The sequence below is a fragment of the Ursus maritimus genome, unplaced genomic scaffold (assembly GCF_017311325.1).
Source record: "Ursus maritimus isolate PB19 unplaced genomic scaffold, ASM1731132v1 scaffold_20, whole genome shotgun sequence".
NCBI lineage: Eukaryota > Metazoa > Chordata > Mammalia > Carnivora > Ursidae > Ursus > Ursus maritimus.
Window position 1 is genome coordinate 41,667,562 of NW_024424453.1, and position 20,257 is coordinate 41,687,818.

Consider the following 20,257-nt stretch of genomic DNA (forward strand, 5'->3'; position numbering starts at 1 on the left):
TTTCTTGATCTTGACAGTTTTGAAGAGTACTGGTTAGGTATTTTGTAGAATCGAAATTGCTGTTTTGTAATAGAAATTTATCAACTATAACAATTTCATCAAAGATAGGATTTGGCCTGAAAAGAAAGGTATCAGTAATAATTTTTGCCAGCAACAACATTAAAAACTAAGATTGAATTGTTTTTTAGCAATGCCTAGGCCCCTTGAATTCTAGGAATGCTCCCTCTGTGATTTTTTTCACTGTTACTAAAGGCCCCCTTTGGAGAAAAAGAAAAGCACCTTAGTTTAGACCAGTCTACCCAACCCCATGGTCTTTCAGCTCCTAGATTTTGATGAGGATGCTAGCATTCAAAGTGAATTCTTAAGGATCACTAACACTTGATAGTCACTAACTGAATGTAGTGCATGATTACGTTTATTACGGGTTCTAATTCTGCATTCTGCTAAAATGTCTGGTTGTCACACAAAGCTTCATATATTCTTTAAGATTAGGTTGGGCTGTAAGGACAGAGATTTGAAAAAAAAAAATGGCCAGTAAATATAGAGACTTGAAGAAGGTAAACATTTATTATTTTCTCACCTAGAAACAATTCAGAGTAGACAATCCAGAACTGGAATTAGAGCTAAAGAAATTATTCACTCAGGGACATGGGGCTCCTTTAGCTCACTGTTCTGTCATCCCTAGAGTGTGGTCCCATTCTTAGTCACATGAATACTCCTAACTACAAAAGAGGCTGGGTATATAATTTTTTATTGTAGGTGGTCATGTGCCTAGCAAAAAGAATATCTCTTACCAAAGAAGAAGGTGACACTGGAAATTGGGAAACAAATAGTGGCCAGCACCACACTTGGCAATGTTGTACAATCCCTCCTGCATACGGAGACACAGATCATTGGGTTACTAACAATTTTAAGTTGTACCACCAGTGGTTGAGTTTTGAGACTCAACATTGGACCTATCATTAATTTTTGCATAAACAGTATTTTGGACCTGTAAATTTCAAATAACTAGATGATGGGGATGTATGTGGATTGCGGTTAAATCCTAAAAAAAATGGATTTGCTGTCTTGGGAGTGCATAGAGTAGTGGAGCTGTCTTTTTCCCTCTATAAATGAATTGGAGAGCCTTCATTCCAGAGGAAATGCACTGGAATGGGTGAGGAGGACTTGATCTTTTGCCTGGGAGCCACTGTGCACCCCCAAGTAACAGAACTGAACCCAAAGAAACAAAACAAAACTAGCCCTGGGAAATGACTAGACGTCTTCTTTCAAGAAGTAGCGAGCAGGATAGCTCTGAAAGGCCATGCCCGAGCCAGAATTGGTTACTCAACAGAGTGGTTAGGCATTAAGCTAGAGAGGTTGGGGGGCAGGATCAAAAAGCTCTGAGAACTTTGACATTTTCCTCCAGGTCAATGGGGGGAACCATTGAAGGATGTAAGCAGAAGCATGACGGGATTATTTTTGTGCTGAAGATGCAGTCGTTCTTAATCAGAAACTCAATATTTGTGAAATACCTCATGGTAGTAGAATTCACATTTACATTCTCATGGTTTCCCACATTGCTTTGCGGGACTGGGTCCCCAGGAGAGAGTAGGAGCTGCTATTAGGGACATTTTCCAAGAATCTGGGTTTTTAAGTTTACAAAGGACAGCTAGGGACTTCCTGATATCATGGCATGGGGACCTTTTGTTAAGTTTTTGTTTGGCTTTTTTGTTGTTTGTTTTTACTACAAAAGGGATAAATAATTACTGTTGAAAATTTGGAAAATACAGAAAAGCAAATAAACCTCCCTAAACCATTGTAGCCAGCAATGAATACTGTTACCATTTTAGCGTATGATACTCTGGCTCTATTTCAATGCAGATAGACTGCAAATTTTTGCAGGATAACATGCTGGAATGCCTTCTAAAAGTCTATTTTTAGTCCATGGAGTCTTTAGTAGAAGAGAAAGGGTTTAGTAGTTCCCATCTGGCAGCTGAAGAATCCTAGGGAGCCACGAATTACTCATAAGGGTCCTCAAATCTGCACGCTTATCAAACATTGTCTGTAGGTTGAACAAATTAATATGTCACACACACATGTTCAACCATTGGGTAAACATACAAAGATGTTATTCATTGAGATTAATAAATGCAAATTCATTCAAAAGCACTACTGAATTTAGAGTAGCTTACTGTCATTAGTTATTTTTTCAGTCAATGAATATTAAATAAACTCAACTATCTTATAGTGGGCCCACAGATGTACTGATGTTCCAAAGGGGTCCTTGTGCTCGTGATGAGGAATGAGTGACTTGTGGAGCCATCACTGCTTCCACCATGACATACTTCAGTCCGTGCCAGTCACATGCTTCCAGAACACCTCCTTTGCCTTTACTTTTCTTACTTTGCTCCTTACCTTGAGAAGAAGCAAATTGTTTACATGGTTGGAAGGTCCTTCTTCCTTAGTTGCATTAACAAACCTTACTGGCTTAGCTAGAAAATTAAAGATTTGATTGTTGAAGCAAAAATACTGTCGAAATGTTCCAACATTTGTAAAATAAGGAGACAATTTTTGCTCTTTTGCCCCTGATGACCCCAGGAGTGATGAACCCCGACTTTCACTAATTGCTTGATTCTCATTCCTTACGATTGACTTCCTTAGTAAAATCTGCCCTATTTAAAGAGAGTAAACCAATAATTTGGAAAATAGAGGAGGTTTCTTATTTGCCATCCTGAAGAAAAAACTATTTCACACTTCATTACTTTTCTCTCGCCAAAGTTGAATCTTACTTAAAGTCCTACGGTTGCCGGTGAAGGATGATTTCTTGGATTTTCCATAAGCAGGATGTGTTAACAGATACCCTTGCCAAGCCAATTATTTTAGTTTTGCTTTGTTTGTTTGGGTTCGGTTCTGTGACTTGGGGGTGCACAGTGGCTCCCAGGCAAAAGATCAAGTCCTCCTCACCCATTCCAGTGCATTCCAAATGTAATCACATTTCCCAGAGCTTAATAAAATGCTTTTTCCCCCTCTCCACCCCACTTAGCCTTCTATTTTAGGTGGTTTGAATTACTATTCCTGTCCCTTCTGCCTCTGATTGAGTTTGCCATCAGTTTAGCACTTCGTTCTAATCATTTCTTTCCTTTGTCCTGTTCATTTTTATCCGTGGGTGCTGTTAATTAATCTATTTCTTTCATCACAGGAGAAGTGAGGGTGGTTGAGGAAAGGAGCTACATTTCCTGGTGGATGCTCAGTTCTGAAGAGAAATCATTTCATCACTTTGCCTTTCACAAGTGAGAGATGTGAAGCAGTCTTCTAGAATATGGAGAGACACATTAGTGCTGTGTTTCCCAAAATAACTGAAGGGATTTAGTTCACCCACCCCACTGCTTGATAGAAGGTCGTGGTGGGTGATACAGGGGAATGTTCATTGTATTACTATTCCGGAGGCTTGAATTCTTGTTCACTATGCCACTTAGATCCTTGGGCAAATTAGTTCTTCTTTCTGAGCTTTGGGCCTTTTAATAAATCTGTCAAATAAAGGTCCTGCTATTCCAGAGTTTTCTGGGAATCCCATGAAGTACCGTATGTGCTATAAAAATATCAGGAATCAAAGCTGAAGGCAAAAGTCATTTGTTCCTTATTTGTTTCTTTATTGTGTCCAAAGAGATAATAAGCCTGGGTATGAATTTCCAGTCCTACTCATGGGTCACCTTGAGCAAGTTACTTGACCACTTTGTGTCTCAGTTTCCCCGAGCATAAAATAGAGTTAATCATAACTACTACCCCATTACATTGGGCAAGTGGAAAGCAATAATTCACAGAAAGAGCTCAGTGTGGTACTGGGCACATCATAAAAACTCAGTAACCATTCATGTCTTTATCAGCACATACAAAGAGCTAGCGAGAAGAATTCTGATATCTCAGTTCTTTCATTCGGGGGGTGTTCATCACATCCTGTGCCAAGGGCATCATAGTGCACTCTGCATTGAGAGAGGCGAACAGAGTCCTTTTCTCATACATCTTACAAAAAGAATATCTCTATTTAAAGGACCCAGGCTAGCTCCATTTTACTGACAAAGGAAACTGAGGCTCAGGGATGTGAAGCAGATTATTTTAACCAGGACCATTTTCTAGGTCTTCAGATTGCGTCCTAGAATTCTTTCTTCTGTATTTGCAAACTTGAGCTTGACATCCTTTCCTAACAGAAAACTCTCCCAGAAAGGCCAAGATATAAACACTGTGGATTTTAAACACAAGATCTGTTTTGTTGTTAGAAGATTGAAAAGCCACTACAATAACAATGATTCATTGTTAAACTCATTTTATAGACTTTTCAAACACATGGTGTTCTGTGCATGCCCCTCCCCACCCCTAGCTCTAAGCTTCAACCGTTTGAAAGAAATTGCTGTCCAGTACCTGAGATGTTCACCCCCTGAAAAAAACCTTGGCGTTTTTATATGTGACACAACTGTGTCGCTCTGTATATATTTTTAGATTTACAGGAAAAATATTGAATATAAAAATATCCAATATATACATACACATTGACATGGCAATGTCAGTCTTTTTAAACAGAATCCTTAAATTTAAAATTGAGTAAGGTTTTTGGAAGACAAAATGCATTTTAAAGAGAATATTCTTGATTTTTCAAAGGGCAAAGCTGAAGATACATCAAGGAAGAGGGAACACAGCTTTTAATTATATGATATCCTGGCAATCACAGTCAGTGATTTGGAGGGAGAAAGGTGGTGATAAGTCAGTCCATTGCACCAGGACATGAAGTTGCCCGCCTGATTTCTTCGTTTCATTGTTGAGTCGCTAGGTCAGTTCTTAAGTGTTCGAAAGAGTTGTGATGCAAGTGTATGGAAATGTCTTCCTATAATGTCCAGTTAATTGTAAAGAATCAAAAAGAAGACCCAGGTCACCTTGGTGGCTCGGTCGGTCGGTTAAGTGTCTACCTTTGGCTCCCGTCATGATCCTGGAGTCCCGGGCTGGAGCCCTACATCGGGCTCCCTGCTCAGCCAGGAGTCTGCTTCTCCCTCTGCCTCTCACCTGGCTCGTGCTCTCTCTCTCTCTTTCTAATTAATAAATAAAATCTTTAAAAAAAGAAAAAGAAGAAGAAGACCCTTCATTTATTGGTTACATTGGGAAGACCACCCGCCTTTTGAAAAAGAACATTCTACGTACCATGCATTTCCTGGATGGGCAGCTCATACTGAGTCTCTGTTCCCAACCTCCAACCTGGTCAGCCAGGTATTAACATTTTTATTATTAGACATAAAATCTCAAATTGATTATCCAGTTTCCATCAGAGGCTAAAACCTCAGCCTCAAATCCATTGTTCAAATTACAGTAGCGGCACTAGTAGCTACTTAAGATTTTTGCATTCAACATAGATGATATTTTCTCCTTTTTCGTGTCTTTGAAATCAATCCATTTTGAATAGAATATATCCAAGTCTTTTTTGAACGTCTTAATTCAGAAACAGCTTCATAGCATACTATTTTTAGGGGCCACTCTTTGGAACGTTAACAATATTCTTCGTTTTTCACCACAGTGACTCTACAAGCTGACTTGAGGAACAGCAAGGCTGCACAGGAGATGAGAATGCTGGGTGGCAGCTGAAGTTTACTCACTGTTCTAAAGTTTCACTCCACTTGCCCAGCTTCCTAGCATTTGCAATTCCAATTCTAGCTTCACCAAATGTAAACGTTGCCCCGTGAAATGAACCTTGGAGATCCGCTCTTGAACAGCCCAAAAGAAGGTCTGTTATAGTGGTGAGCAGTATTTTTTGCACAAATGTCAAATCAAGAAAAATTAAAGCATTCATAGATTGCTTTTTTTTTTTTGTAGAAATCCTATCCTTAAAAAATCAGAACATGAAGTATCTACTGTGTGAGCTTATGCAGTCTTTATTTCTCTTATGCTGAGGTTTCCATTTCCAGCAGCAACTGTATAGTGCTGCATCTTTAGATAGCCTTTGTGTGAGATGAAAACCCAATGATATCGAAGGGGTTATTGCCAAATATGTAGATAAGAAGAGAAAAAGACACCAGAGTTGAGCCACAGTGCAATGAAAATGTACTTCTATTAAGGTTTTCTCAGCTGTGTAGGGCGATTTGGAGGGGCAGTCTTAGAAAAATGGGACAGAGCAGTGGGGATAGGGGTTGGATAGACACTTACTAGTGAGGGCTTTCCTGTTCCATACGTACTCCCAGCCTGTAATCCAGACAGAAGAGAATTCCCCGGAGCAGTCCCCTGGCACAGGATGGGGTAAAAGCTCTGCCCTCAATCTTGCTTCCTGGCTTGGGTCTCTCTGGCTGCTTTGCCTTCTACTGTGACTGGCATAGAAGAAGATATGCAGAGGTTGATAGATACCATACAGGTAGGAATTTAAGCCATTTTATTAAAATAAAAGAGAGACATTCAGGTCTAGCACGTTCCTGAAAATGAACCGTGGATTATGCACCAGATTGGAAAGCTGGCAGGCTGCAGGAGACCCAATCTCATCTTCTGGCCTCGTGGAGATTATAAATAACAAATAATAAATAAATAACAGAGAAATGAATAGGTTTGCTGCTGATGAGATTTTGGACTAAGTCAATTCATGATTTAATAGAAGTCATTTAAACCTCTTGAAGTTTTGAAGCGAGCATACTCTGCAGTTTACAAGAGAGGTTTGTGTTGGGGTAGTTTGCGGATTCATGACGGAGCACTATCAGGATGTGGCTATGGGGCGCCTGGGTGGCTCCGTCGGTTAAGCATCTGGCTCTTGGTTTCGGCTCTCGTTGTGATCTCATGGTAAATCGAGCCCCGTGTCAGGCTCCGTGCTGAGCACAAAGTCTGCTTGAGATTCTCTCTCTTCCTCTCCCTCTCCCCCTGCTTGATCTCTCTCTCTATATAAATAAGTAAATAAATAAAATCTTAAAAAAAATAAATAAATATGGCTGTGACTTCCACCGTCTCCCAAAGTTAATTCATGGAGGTATTTTTGAAGCCATCCAATTTTTTTTTGCACCATCCAATTTAACAGGTTAACTATGAATATTTGGTAAATATATTTTGTCATACTGTCATAGGACAAAAGCAAACACATTTACTCATGAATGTGAAAAATATTAAGATGAAATTAAATGGACTGAAATAAAATGTAGGCTCTTGACTAATTTAGCCAGATTAAAATAACAAAAGTAAAATGTTGGAATTATGCAAATGTGACAGCACTTGACTTCGATTCCTGTTTTCTTATTTAAAAAAAAAAAGAAGATGGGGTGCCTAGCAGGCTCAGTGGGTAGAGTGTGTGACTCTGGATCTTGGGATTATGAGTTCGAGCCCCACACTGGGTATAGAGATTACTTTAAAAAAATAAAAAAAGGATGCTCTTTAAAATTTCCAAATGAATTATATATTTTAAAACAATTTTTTTCAAAGAGTAAATGCATTTTCTCAGTTACTCCAGAAATTGTTACTATTCAAATGTAGGCTCTTTGTGGAAGCAGGTGCCATGTTCTTGTTTTAGTCCCTAGAGCCTCGCACAGGGTTTGCAATCATTAATCACACAGTTGACCCTTGAACAACATGGATTTGAACTGCCTGGGTCCACTTACACGTGGATTTTTTCGATAAACGCCGTAGGTTACTGTAAATGTACTTTTCTTCCTTATGATTTTCTTAGCATTTTTTCTCTAACTTACTTTATTATAAGAATTCAGTATATAATGCATAACAGATACGAAATATATGTTAATCAACTGTTTATATTCTCAGTGAGCATTCTGGTCAACAGTAGGCTATTCGTAAAGTTCTGGAGGAGTCAGAAGTTACACACAGATTTTCAACTGTGGGGGGCTTGTGCCCTAAACTCTGTATTGTTAAGTTCACCTATATATTACAAATAGTTTTAGATGATTAAATGGATTGTAAGTACCTATGAGACCTCACAACCTGAAACTCCCACAGGTGCAGCAAACTGAGCATTCCTAGAAAGGAATTCAAACTTGCCCCTTCCTTCTCCGCTCCAACCCACAAACTACTCCTCTCATGTTTTCTTTCTCAGTGAAGAGTCACCAGGTTTGACCTGATTGTCAACATGTTTTGAATCCTATTCATCATCGCTCCTGATTGTCTCTCAAATAGCATGTGCTTAAATATAACCTAAAATGGATTGAACATCATCTTTTACTGGGCTATTGTGTTGACATTCCATGACTCGAAGTAATTGGAAACACCCTGGGGTATCACAAGCAGAGAGGCCAAGAAATCCTTCTCTTGATGTTTTCTAATCTTTGATGTATGTTCTCTCTGTACTTTCATAAAGTGTCTTCCCTATGGAGTTTTCCCACCTAATTTCTATTGCACATAGGAAGATACCGGTGTAGGTAGATGGAAACCATACAGGTAGGAACGTATGTCATTTTCTTAAAATAAAATGGAGACATTCAGGAATAGCATGTAAACACAGCCAGTGATTCTTAAAATCAGAAATGCAATGCAAGTGCCTGTGATACCCCAGTCAGATGATTTGCAACAGGCAGGGTTGTGAGCCAGGCCTATGCCATCAGCTCTGGGTCTCGGCAGCGGCCCCAGGTGCCGCAGCCCCCTTCCTGCAGTGCTTGCCACCTTCAGCCAGAGCCACGCCCTGCCAACTACCCACTGTCTTCCTGGAGTTCCAGGGGGAGAGAGAGTCAGAAAAGCGGCTAGTGGCATAGAAACAATTAATTCTCAACTTCTTTCAGTTTGCCCAGAATATTCCGAGGTGTGTGAAGAAGCCCTAGTGAGTGTCATTTCCATTTTTACGAAATAGTATGTGAAACTGGGTGTTTGATAGTATTGACAGAAATGAAGTTAATTGAAATAACTGGTTTTTCTTGCAGTGTTGAATGTATCTAGAGAGACACACTGGGATTGACAAACTGTGTCAATAATAATTGCATATAAGGTACAGTTAAAGGAAAATTGCTTTCATTTTGTCTGCATTTTAAATGTGAAAATATAATTTTTTAAAAATAGAGTGGAGTGGTATAAAATGGTTTAATGGTTGTTTCTTAGGAAAGACTAGCTCTTATTCTAAAATGTTTTCCTTTCTGTTTTTGTGGTGAACGTGTCACTTCTTTTATGAAATAATGGTGGTATCTGGCCAGATAAAATGTGGCAGCATTAGATCAATCCTTGGTTTATTTCATGTTTATATTTTGGACATCTATGAGCACTGGTCTAGAAGCATGGTCTTGGAAGGTGGGTATCTCGGCTTCAGTGCGGGCACTGAGTGGATGGGCGTATAGAATGGACATATTTGTGCTTCAGAATCACAGCCTGAAGTAGGACTTGGGTGTGGTGTCATGGTGGAATGGAAAGGGCATGAGTCTAGGGGTCAGAGAGCAGACTTCTCAGTCTAGCTTCATCACTGACTAGTTGTGAAGATGAGTCATTAATCTTATCTGCAAAATGAAGATAAAAGCAATGTCTACCTTACTCACAGGGATGTTGAACAATCAAAGAAAATAATGTGCATGAAGCACTTTGAAAATTGTATAGGACTATATAAAAATAAAGCATCATACAAGGAAGCCATATTTTCCTCTGGGGAAGTGGGAATGTGTAGAGGTTGATTTTGAGACTGTTAAACCCCCAGTGCTGTGTTCTGCAGAGACTGCACTTCCCATAAGCTTCCATATGAAGGCAAATATGAGGGAGGTTTGGCCTGTGATGGGCAATGGTCACAATGGTGGGGTGTGGTTGGGGTTGGGTAAGGGCTAGCACTACTGCCAGGAGACAGGCTCCTGCACTGTGGTCCTGGCCCACTCTGGAGGAGCTAGTGGGCTTGTATGTGAAGAAGGGATGGTCTGTGTGGGTGAAAGCAGATTGGCTGGTGGGCCAGTTAGTTGAGGGGTGCTGGAAGCACCCCTGTGCCAATGCCATAAAAATGTGAAGGTTATTTAGAGCATGTAAGAACAATAATGCTATAATGCTATATTTCCAGAGAAACACAGGAACATACATAACACATTCTCATTGTTAGCCAAAATTGAGCTACCAAGATGATAAATGGCCAGATTAAGATTTCTAAAAATGTTTTAGGGATATACAAAAGCACCAGAGAGGACTCCTTAATGAAACTTATGAACATCTGGCAGAAGTAGGGATTGTTGGTCAGTGTTGGTGTCTGAGGAACCAGATTTTGCACCTAAGAGCAAGGGGACCCTCAAAGCCACATGCCAGTCATGATGCTGATTCTTGAAGATTATTCTGAAAGAAAGGTTGGAAAAGCACCACAATCAGAGAACATAAAATCATAGATTCACAGAAACAGAGATTTAAAAAAAATAACTTTGAAGGTCATCTGATACCCAATTCACATTCTGTTGAAGGTTACTATGAAAGTCTTTGAGATAAGGAGGGGAGACAACCTTCCTGGGAGGAATTTCTTTTTTAAGTTCTGCCTATGAGAGAAATGTGTATTTTCCATGGTCTCCCATTAGAAACAAAGGGAAATCTGGAATTCTCTAAAAAGCTCAGATCTTCCAGAAATATCTGGATGGGCTTTCTGCTGACAGTATATCTGTTATCCTATAGCAAATCAAGATAGATATGACAAGGAAAGAACTTTATGAATATGGCATAGCATAAGATTATTTGCTTTGGGGTAGCCCAAATCAGGGCATCAGAACCTTTCACTCACTCATTCAGTTTTTGACCCAGTCATCAAATATTTAAACAAGGAGGTACAAAACCCTTAGGGATGGACAGTCTGTAGCATCGTAGGTGCTTCTGCAAGAGAGGTGATGGCCAGTGGCCTTGGTATGATCACAACCAGCTAGAGCAATCTTCTCAATATATAAACCAGACAAACTTGCTTCTTTGCTCACAATCTTCCAGTGGCTTCTCATCATGCTTAAAATAAAATCTAACCCCCCCCCCACTGTGGTCTTTGAAGACCTCCACAGTCTGGCCCCTGCTGACCTCTCCAAACCTGTTTCTACCGCTGTGCCCTTGCCCACTTTGCTTCAGCTAAGCTAGACTTTTCACTCTTCCTCAAAGAAGCTGGGGATGTCTCAGGGTCTTGGCACATGCTGTTCCTCCTGTCTGGAACACTGTTCCCCCACTCTCTTCAGAGATGGGGTACCTTACTTCAGTCAGTTCTCTGCTCCAAAGTTAACTCCTTGGAGAGGCTTCTCCCAACCCCTATCTGAAATAGCACCATCCCACCATAACATGCTTCTCTTATCCTGGTTTGTTATTACTCAGAGTTACTCCCTGAAATGAAGTGGTTTATTTCTGTGTTTGCCTCCTGTCCATCTTACTCTCCTCCACCCTCAATGAAGCTTTATGAGGGCAGGGACCTGGTCTGTCGTGTTCACTGCTGTACCCTCAACACAGACGAGGACAGTGCCTGGCACCTAGGAGGCTTCTAAGAAAATAGGAGCCTTGTTGCTCTGTTGAATGAACACATGAATGAAGGAAGGTGAGTGACGCAAGGCGGGAGGTGGTGAAAAAGCAAAGGAATGCCACATTTAGGAGAGAAGTGGGTCCCTGAGCTTCATTTCTTCCGTGGTCACGACCCACCCCTCTGCAGTGCTCATGCTCTCTCCTCCATCAGCCTGCAGGTGAGGCCGAGGTAGGGCAAGTCACACTTTCAAGGGCAAGAAAATCACCTGGACCTTGTGACAGTGTAGGTCCTTATGTAGAAGGTCTCGGATGGGATCTGAGATTCTGCGTTTCTAAGAATCTCGCAGGTGCCACCAGGGCTGCTGGTCCATGGGCCAGGGGAGGCCAAGGGTCATCAGAGCTGCCCCCCAACACCAGGGCACAGGCCCTTCCCAACCGTCCTGGTGCCACCCAGCCCTTTTCCCCACATTTGGGTTTCTGGAGAGGTGAGGTAGAGTCTTGCACAGTAGAAGGCAGAAGGGAGAACCTGAGGAAGGTGGGAATCTGCTTCTCACCCCAGGGCGGTTAAGGTAAATTCCCTCTGAGGGTCTCATTGCACGCTCTTTGTGATTTTTAAGAAAGTTATTAAAGGTCAAGGAAACTAACAAAACACAGACAAGCCAGAATGCTGGGATTTATTTTCTTGACTCTATGTATTAAAAAACATAATAAACCGTGTTTTCCCAGGTGTTGTTTTGCATTTCAAGGGGGAAAAAAGCTCTTTTGCTTATCCTAGGTCCTCCTCCTTCTCCTTTACAAATTGCATAATTTCAGCTTCCATGTGTCTCATCTTTGCTGAAGAATCAAAATAACATAAGAGCTTTTTAGTTCTTTAATGCATTTTGACATCAATTTATAAAGAGTTATTTATCCTTTTCACTCTGTTGCTGCTGATGGTGGAAATGATGCCCCCTGTGACAGTCTGGTTACGCATTCGGTATCGTGCTAGCGTGACTAGATAATTTCTGGAACAGTTCGGAGTCCTGGGGTAGCCAGGGAAATGTGATGGTGCGTAATCTCCTCTAAGAAATGATGACTGTGTGCTAGATAGTGTTAAGGATCTTCTATCTGTGGTGTTAAACATCCCATATTGATAGTCCTCCTGAAGATTTTCTTGCCAGAATAAGAAAGTAGCTTCTCTCTGCATTTTGTTTATAATTAACAGGTAGAGACTAAAGAAGATACAGTAGAGACCATATGGTTTTGCTTTCATTTGAAAATAAATTCACAGAATTTTAGGAAGGTTAAGTCGTCTGCCCCGAATCACACTGCCAAGCCTGGACTCGATCTCTTTCTTCCTCCCCATGGCGCCTGTTGTCACTAAGATTGAGATACAGGAACTCATGGTCGAATAGGGAGGTGGTGTCCATCTCACTCGCATGGAGTCTGTGGTCCTTGTTGTGAAGTCAGGGGCTCATTCCGTTGTCTTTATTTCTGCATCCATGGCACTTTAATGGGTCCTTGGGACGTAGCAGACCCCCAGTAAATGGCTGCTCAATGACTGAATGTCATTACCATTTGCTAAGGTGAGCAGCCCATTTAGTGGAGACTTGTCTGGACTCCCAGGATGCGGTGACATCCATGCTAAAGAGAGAGTGGATGTTTCCCTTGTCACCTTCTTTCCCTCCAGGAGGGTTTTACAACCTCCTTGTCTTCTACGGGTTTATTCTTTTCTCCACCCCCAACTCAAGAGGCACAGAGTTGTGCCTGGCATCCTCATGTAGGACCTCTTACTTGAAATCTCTGGTCCTTCCTTGACCACTACCCTCCCCAACCTGATACATAGAAGAGATACTCTATGAATGATTTAGAAACTAGAATTTAGAAACCAGACACCAGTCTACCATCTACCCATCACAATCCAGAGGGGAAGTCTATACTTGTATAACTTTAAGGATGTATTATTACATTAGTACAGGTAATGACCATGTTATATGTGACAGGCTCCAGGAGAGAATGGCTGCCCTGAAGATCCATTTCATTGCAAGTTATTTTCTTTAAAGATTTTCTTTATTCATTTATTTATTTGAGAGTGAGAGAGAAAGAGCAAGAGAGCACAAGCAGGGGGAGAGACAGAGGAAGAGGGAGACACAAGCTCCCCACTGAGCGGGGAGCCTGATGCAGGCAGGGCTTGATCTCAGGACCCTGGGATCATGACCTAAGCTGAAGGCAGACGCTTAATGACTGAGTCACCCAGGAGTCCCTCATTGCAAGTTATTTTTTTCCATTTTGGAAGAAGGGTGTTCTGAGCACTACCTTTGCCAGAGTATCAAAGGTTACTTGGCAAACATGACGTTCTCTTCCGTTTCACCTTCGGGCTTGGATCACCTGTCATTATTCCACCTAAGAGTCAAATGGAGACTAGTAGAATGAGACTATGGAAGCAGATAAGCCAATCCTGAGGTAGGGACAATCAATGTCCCCATTTTATAGATAAGGAAAATGAGTTACAGAGAGGTTAAAATAAGTTGCTGAAAATTACAGTTGATAACTAGCTTTGTTTTTATACAAGTCTTGTTTTTTATAAAACAATTTTTTATACAACTTTGTTTTTATAGAAGAAATGTCAAATGTGCTTGATATTTAAGCCTGTCTTTTTCTTTTTTTATTGAGAAATGAATGTGCAGAGCTTTAGTATTAACTGAAATTGATGGGAGATCTTTGGGAAAATTTCTATAAAAAGCTGAATCTCCTGCTTCTTGCCGTATCAAAGATTTCCTTCTTATGTTAATCCAAGGGTGTCAATAAATCGTGATGGTTGTCCCACAGTTTCAAGAACTTTCCCAGTAAAAATATTCTCTGAGGGAAAAAAAAAATTATGTGGTAAACACTCTTGAAGTTTCTATGTTTAGGAATTCCACTAAGTTGCACTTTTGAAATATACGCCTTGTTAATCTACTTAGAAACCCACCGTGTCTTTCTTTCACAAATGAAACAAAAGAAGATTCTGATAGGATTTCCCTGGATGAAGTCTAATGCCGTGGGCAGAGACTGCAAATTTCCCAATGCCTAAGAAATAGGATTTTCTATCTTATCCAGTTGCTGGAAGATTATCCCAGAAATGTCACACATAAGGCACTTCTATAGTTCCTTAAACTTCTGTGTCACCCCAACTCACAAATGTGCTGTTCCTGCCCTGCAGCCCAGAACTGATTTCTTACACCTTCAAGCAGAATACAGAGAGCCTGTGGCTAATATGCACAAATTGCTGGGGCACTGGGATTGGTAGAGGAAACTAGCTGACTTCTCCTTCTTGGGCTCAACATCTTTTGTTTCATTGTGGTTAAAAGAATCAAGGGTATAGTTCATCCCAGAGAGGGGACCTATCTTGGTATATCTTAAAACACAGATTTCCAAATATTTCAGACAAGTATCCAAATCCAGAAAGATGGCTTTATCCTTCCTTTTTTTTTTTTTTTAAAGATTTTATTTATTTATGTGACAGAGAGACAGCCAGCGAGAGAGGGAACACAGCAGGGGGAGTGGGAGAGGAAGAAGCAGGCGCATCGCGGAGGAGCCCGATGTGGGACTCGATCCCGGTACGCCGGGATCACGCCCTGAGCCGAAGGCAGACGCTTTAACGACTGCGCTACCCAGGCGCCCCGGCTTTATCCTTCCTATTTCATTATTAATCTTAGGATTTTATTTTGGAAGCTAAAACCCAAAGGCACCATTGGACAGAGAAAAGAAAAACTTTTATTTTTTTCTCCCAAATGTGTATTTTTGTGACATACATACTACACAAGACACTTTAAATACTGTGGTCTGGGTCAGGCTTTTAAAAGAATAGCTTTTGAGGGAGCAAGAAAGCAGTGGGGAAAGGTTGCAAAAGAAATAATTAATATATAGTTTCAGTTCTCGTTGGCATTTACTTGTCCTTTTTTTGTTGTTGTCGTTCTTTTGTGTTCATGGAAGTTCTTTTAGCCTTAGATAATCTAAAATCTATCCTTTGGGATCCCACTAAACTGCGTTAACAAACACAATTATAGGTGTTGATTTTTATGGTTAATAAAAGGGTAATATTGGATAAGTAGTTATAATGGGGAACTTATTTGAAAAGCTGATTAAATATATTTATGAGAACATATTTGTAGCACATGAAACTCTTCCGCACAGTCTACTGGAAGGAATAGATATCAACCCCATCAGTTCTGCCCAGCAAGAGATGAGATCCCATAATGTTCATGAGCTCAGACTCTTGAATTGGCAGATCTGGGTCAAAATCCAGACTGTGCACCTGACTCAAGCACGCTTGTTGGAGCCCTGATTTCCTCGTCTGTAAAAGGGAACCAAAGTGGCTCCCACATTTCCGGGTGGCTCTGCATGTGGAATCAGATGATATGATGTGTCTAAAGCATATAGTCCAAAGTAAAGTCTAACTAACTGTCAGCCACTACAATTACAGTCATCATTCTCATCACCATATTTTCATTAACGTCAATCACTGTCTGGCAGTAGAGTAGCAACCAGATGGTTGATGAACTTGGTATGAGTAGAAGTATTTCTGAAATGGACAAAGGCTCTTGAATTGAGCTTATCAACCAAAAAAAAAATTCATTTAATAAATCACTCTGTGCAGTGTGTTTACCAGATTCAGCCATTAACCAGATCCATTATACGTGATAGCCAATTCATACAAGTGAGCCCCAAGCCCTTCTCACTCAGGACTCCCCAAGGGTGGTGTAGCCAGCATCTCCTCGTTGTCCAACCCATTTATTTCACACTTCCTTTGTTCTTCTTGCATAATGCCTAGGGTTGAGACCCCTGGACACATAATGTGTGTCTCCTTATCGTCACCTTTCCCTTGCAACCTCTCAAGTTCACTCTCTCTTTCTCCTTTGCTCCAAACCCACCAAGCACACACACATTGTTCCCTAAAGAAGAAAACTTCTTTGGCTGCTCTCTTGTCATCTGGTCTACTCCTTTACTTCATTTCTTTTGCTTTTGTTCCTGGTGGGCAGAGCTATTTCTTTACCCCCAGGAAGTCCTGTCATTGAGACGGGAAAACATGTTTCTTGGCCGAGTGCCACTGAAAAGACAGTCCCCAGCCTAGAGAAAAAATCAAATATTCCTTTTGGTGGTGACATTGTTCACTTTCAAGCACCACTGGACCTCCACGCAGCCCCCACATCAGGGCTCTCACACCAGGGGCATTATTACCCCAGTGGGATGGTGCTTCCCCTCCCCCTTACGCAGCACATGGGGCATTCATCCACAGAACATTAGCATCAAAAGATTGCTGTTTTTCCTTCTTCTACATCAATTAGCTCTGTATTTCCTATTTCACTTTTCCATTGTGTTTACCCAAAACAATGCAACATCTGAGATTTCCTAATTTACACCCTGTATTTCTCTGCACAGGCATTCTGCAGCATGTATCAAGAACGACTCGCAAAAACAATTTTGCCTGCATTTTTTCATACCAGTTAAACCCGAGCAACTCAATTCTGAGGTCTTTTATATTCTAGTCATGCTTAGTTCGCAGGCCTGCGGGAACTTCAGGAGCACCTTGTGGATACGGGAAGAGGTGAGGAAAGGCCGGGATCCAGGAAATCGAAACTAAGGCAGCTTTGGTGCTTCCCTTACCCCATCTGGGAAGGGGACAGCAGTTCAAATCACACTTCTAGGGGCGTGGTAAAAACTGGCTCGATATAGGCTGAATCAGCACCCAGCTGGCATCACCAACTGTTGGCAAAGCCAGATTTGAACAGTTGCAGCATTAGAGTTCCTGGGGCCCCGCCGGTATAGACTACGCAGCAGCTCTAGCAAAGTCTAGAGAAATGAAGAAGGGCTCGGTGACGATATGCATGGAGTTGGATCCCCCAGGAGCAGAGAGGTTCGTGGCAGGACCCCACCAGGGGTTGTACGATACAGATCAGGAATGAAGGCGCAGCAGTTTTCAAAGGCCTGATCCAACATGGAAGGGCAGGGACAATGTGGACCCACACGTGACCGAGACTCAGCAGTGAAACTAATCCCAGATTCCACCCCTGAAATACTGCCTACTCAGAGCAGTCAACTTCCGCTGGTCTGTCAAGCCCGGAAGTTATCTGTTCTTCCGGCTCAAGAGAGCAGCCTCTCCACATTTCCATGTTGTATCACTCTGCTTGTTTGTGCAGAGCTGGGCTGCTCACTTTTCCTGAGACGCCTGTAGCAGAATTTCTTGTGACTAAACCTCTTCTTAATTCATAGCACTTTGCCAGGCAAACCGTCGTGCCAGCTCTTTGGACTCTTTCCTGAGTGTAAGGCATGCTGATGTCTGACAGAGGCCGACCCGTAGTCCTCAGGGCTTGTTCCTCTCAATATTTCCTCAAGATCCTTCTGGCTGAATTGTCCACTGTGGCCTTGCCTCGTTTCTGCTGGTGAATCAGCCAATTTAGATGGTTTCCTCATTATTCAGTCAGGATCATGGCAGGATGAACAATTCCCTTGGAAGCTTCCCCCCCCCCTTTTTTTAAAAAACAAAGTCAGGAAAGTTCACAGCCCTCTCTGTGAAGGCTTTGCATTTTCTGATGGCAGCAGAGGAACCAAAGGTGAATGCCGCTTGCATGGAACTGGTTGAGCCAGCTGGTTCCCAGGAAATAGAGTCAGAATCTCAGTCTGCGTGGTATTGAAAGGACTGTGCAGTGTCAGCAACTGGGCAGGTTGTAGCAAAATCTTGATGATGTCCTGGCCTTGATGGTTGTGTAAGCTGCATCTGTGCTCACACTTTTCTGTCTCTCCTCTTGACACTTTCCGGTCCTTTGCTCCAGCTCTCTTGCTGACTTCCTGTAAACATATCTAATAAGTTCAGAATGAACTCGTTATTCACTTGGCATTCGGAACTCGGGTTTTTACTTTTCCTCCCATCAGAGGTGCTCTCCGTTCAAAAAAAGAAAAAAAGAATACTTGAAATTGTTCAAATATACTTTTTTACCTTCTTGACTTTGCTAAAGTTGGTCCTCCTTTCTGAAATAATACTGCCCCTCACTCTCTGTTTGTCAAAGTGCTTCCCATCTTACTAGTATGTGACTGTGGACAAGGCTGAGAATTCTCTGAACCTTAGTTTCTTTATCTGTGGAAGGAGGATAAACAACTGTAATGAACCCGTATCTCAAGGGGGTAAAAGAACAGAAGTTGATTTCTCATTCACACCACGTGTCTAGCATAGGTCAGGGAGGGGGTCTGCACTGAGCCAGGAAGATGGAAGTAGGAGGCCTGAAAAACTCAACTACATTCTGCTCAGAATTCACTAGCCAAAGTGATCACATGGCCACAGCTAGCCTCAGAAAGGATGGGGAAGTGCAGTGTTACCACTTTCCAGAAGAAGGAGCCCCGAACACTTTGTGAAGCACTGAAATGGCAGCCGCATCTCCCTAAAGCACATGATAAACCCATACAGATGGCATCACTATAGTTCCTCTTGGCAAGGTCCAGCTTCAGTTTGGCGAGAGAGAGAGATTTTTTTAATTAACCCCTATTTGCACTTAATATATGCAGGCATGATAAATGAGAGAAAGCCCCACATAGTGGTTAACATAGATTTTGGTTCATATCCTGGTTTTTTCCTTTACTAACTCTGTGACCTTGGGCAAGTTAATTAACTTTTCTGTTCTTCAACTTCTTCACCTGGCAAATGGGGACAATAATTGTACATTCCTCAAAAAGTGTTATGCATGTTGAGCTAGTAATTGTGAAATTATCAGCTGTCGTACCTGACAACATAGAAGGATTTGCTGATTCAAAGGGAATCATACCATTACACATACTGTTCTATAACTGGCTTTTTTTAAATAGTAAGATTTGTAGACTTTACGTGTGTTCGTGTGTATGTGTGTGTGTATCTACCTTGTTTTTAAGAAATAGTTACATATTATTCAATTTTTGGCTGATCTTAATTTTCTTAGGCAGTTCAAGTGATGAAAAATTCCTATAATATAATTCTGGAAGACCTTGGTGTCATGAATCTCCACTTACTGAGCTGTTTCCTACTTTATTCCTGTCAGATGGAGGGTCCAGAGACTGTGTCTAATGCCATTCAGTGGGGAAGTACGTTCAGATCTATCAGTCATTTAGTCCAGTCTCTCTGTTATGATCTTATCTGGTGGCAAGGATTCTCTGAGACTGTATTGCCAATAATTCTCCGAAATAAAAGATACCATGTTCTTAGGCTTAGCAAAAAAAAAAAAAAATTACTTTCCCATTAATGGACTCAGCTATGGTATAGGATTCACACAGACTCTGCCTCTTGCCTTGCTCAGGTAAACTCATGCTGTCCCCTTCCCTGTTCTCTCCCCAGGCTCCCCTGGTATGGATGCCATACACCTCTCCTAAATAATGTCATTGTGACTTCCTGGTGCCCAATATTTTGTGTGGTTGTTTCAAAACTGCTTCTTTAAACATTGAATTTGAAGCCCAGTCTCTTTATTCTACTCCCATTTGGCTCATTCATAGGCTTGTTCTCTCTGACGTCCCCTCCCTCTCCAACCTGGGTCTCTTCTTTGGTGTGTTTCATAGCTTCTCTTCCTGTGTACGCCAACCTCATACAGAAAAGTAACTGTTTAGCTCAGAGAAACTGATCAGCTCTACATGCCAGGCAGGGTGAGGAAAAAGTAGTGACCATTACATGTTGAGCTTCCCGAGTAGAAGTCTCTGGAGGTAGGATTCTGTATGGGGGAGGTTCCTTAAGAAGTACCCTGAAGACCCACATTTGTGGGTGGGATGGGACGGACTAGAGAGAGGGACAGACTGAGCTGTAATGCACACCCAGCGGCAACCTCGGCCAACCCCTTAGGCAGCTGTGATCTAGAATGGCCCTTTGGAGCTGCCCCATATAGAGCTGAGAAGGCCAGGCCTTTGTCCTCCTACATTG

At 41.7% G+C, this 20,257-nt stretch overlaps 1 protein-coding gene across 4 annotated transcripts in view; it reads left to right on the forward strand.

Moving 5' to 3' along the window:
• The window catches only part of LRRC3B (leucine rich repeat containing 3B), a 90,615-nt gene that overhangs the window by 45,078 nt on the left and 25,280 nt on the right, over positions 1-20,257 (forward strand). For 2 of the 4 annotated variants that reach the window (XM_008709390.2, XM_008709397.1), the window contains exon 2: positions 5,540-5,746. The exons of the other annotated variants lie outside the window; for them this stretch is intronic. The gene's annotated coding sequence lies outside the window, so the exon portion shown is untranslated. The remainder of the gene's footprint in view (positions 1-5,539; positions 5,747-20,257) is intronic. 4 annotated transcript variants of the gene reach the window in all.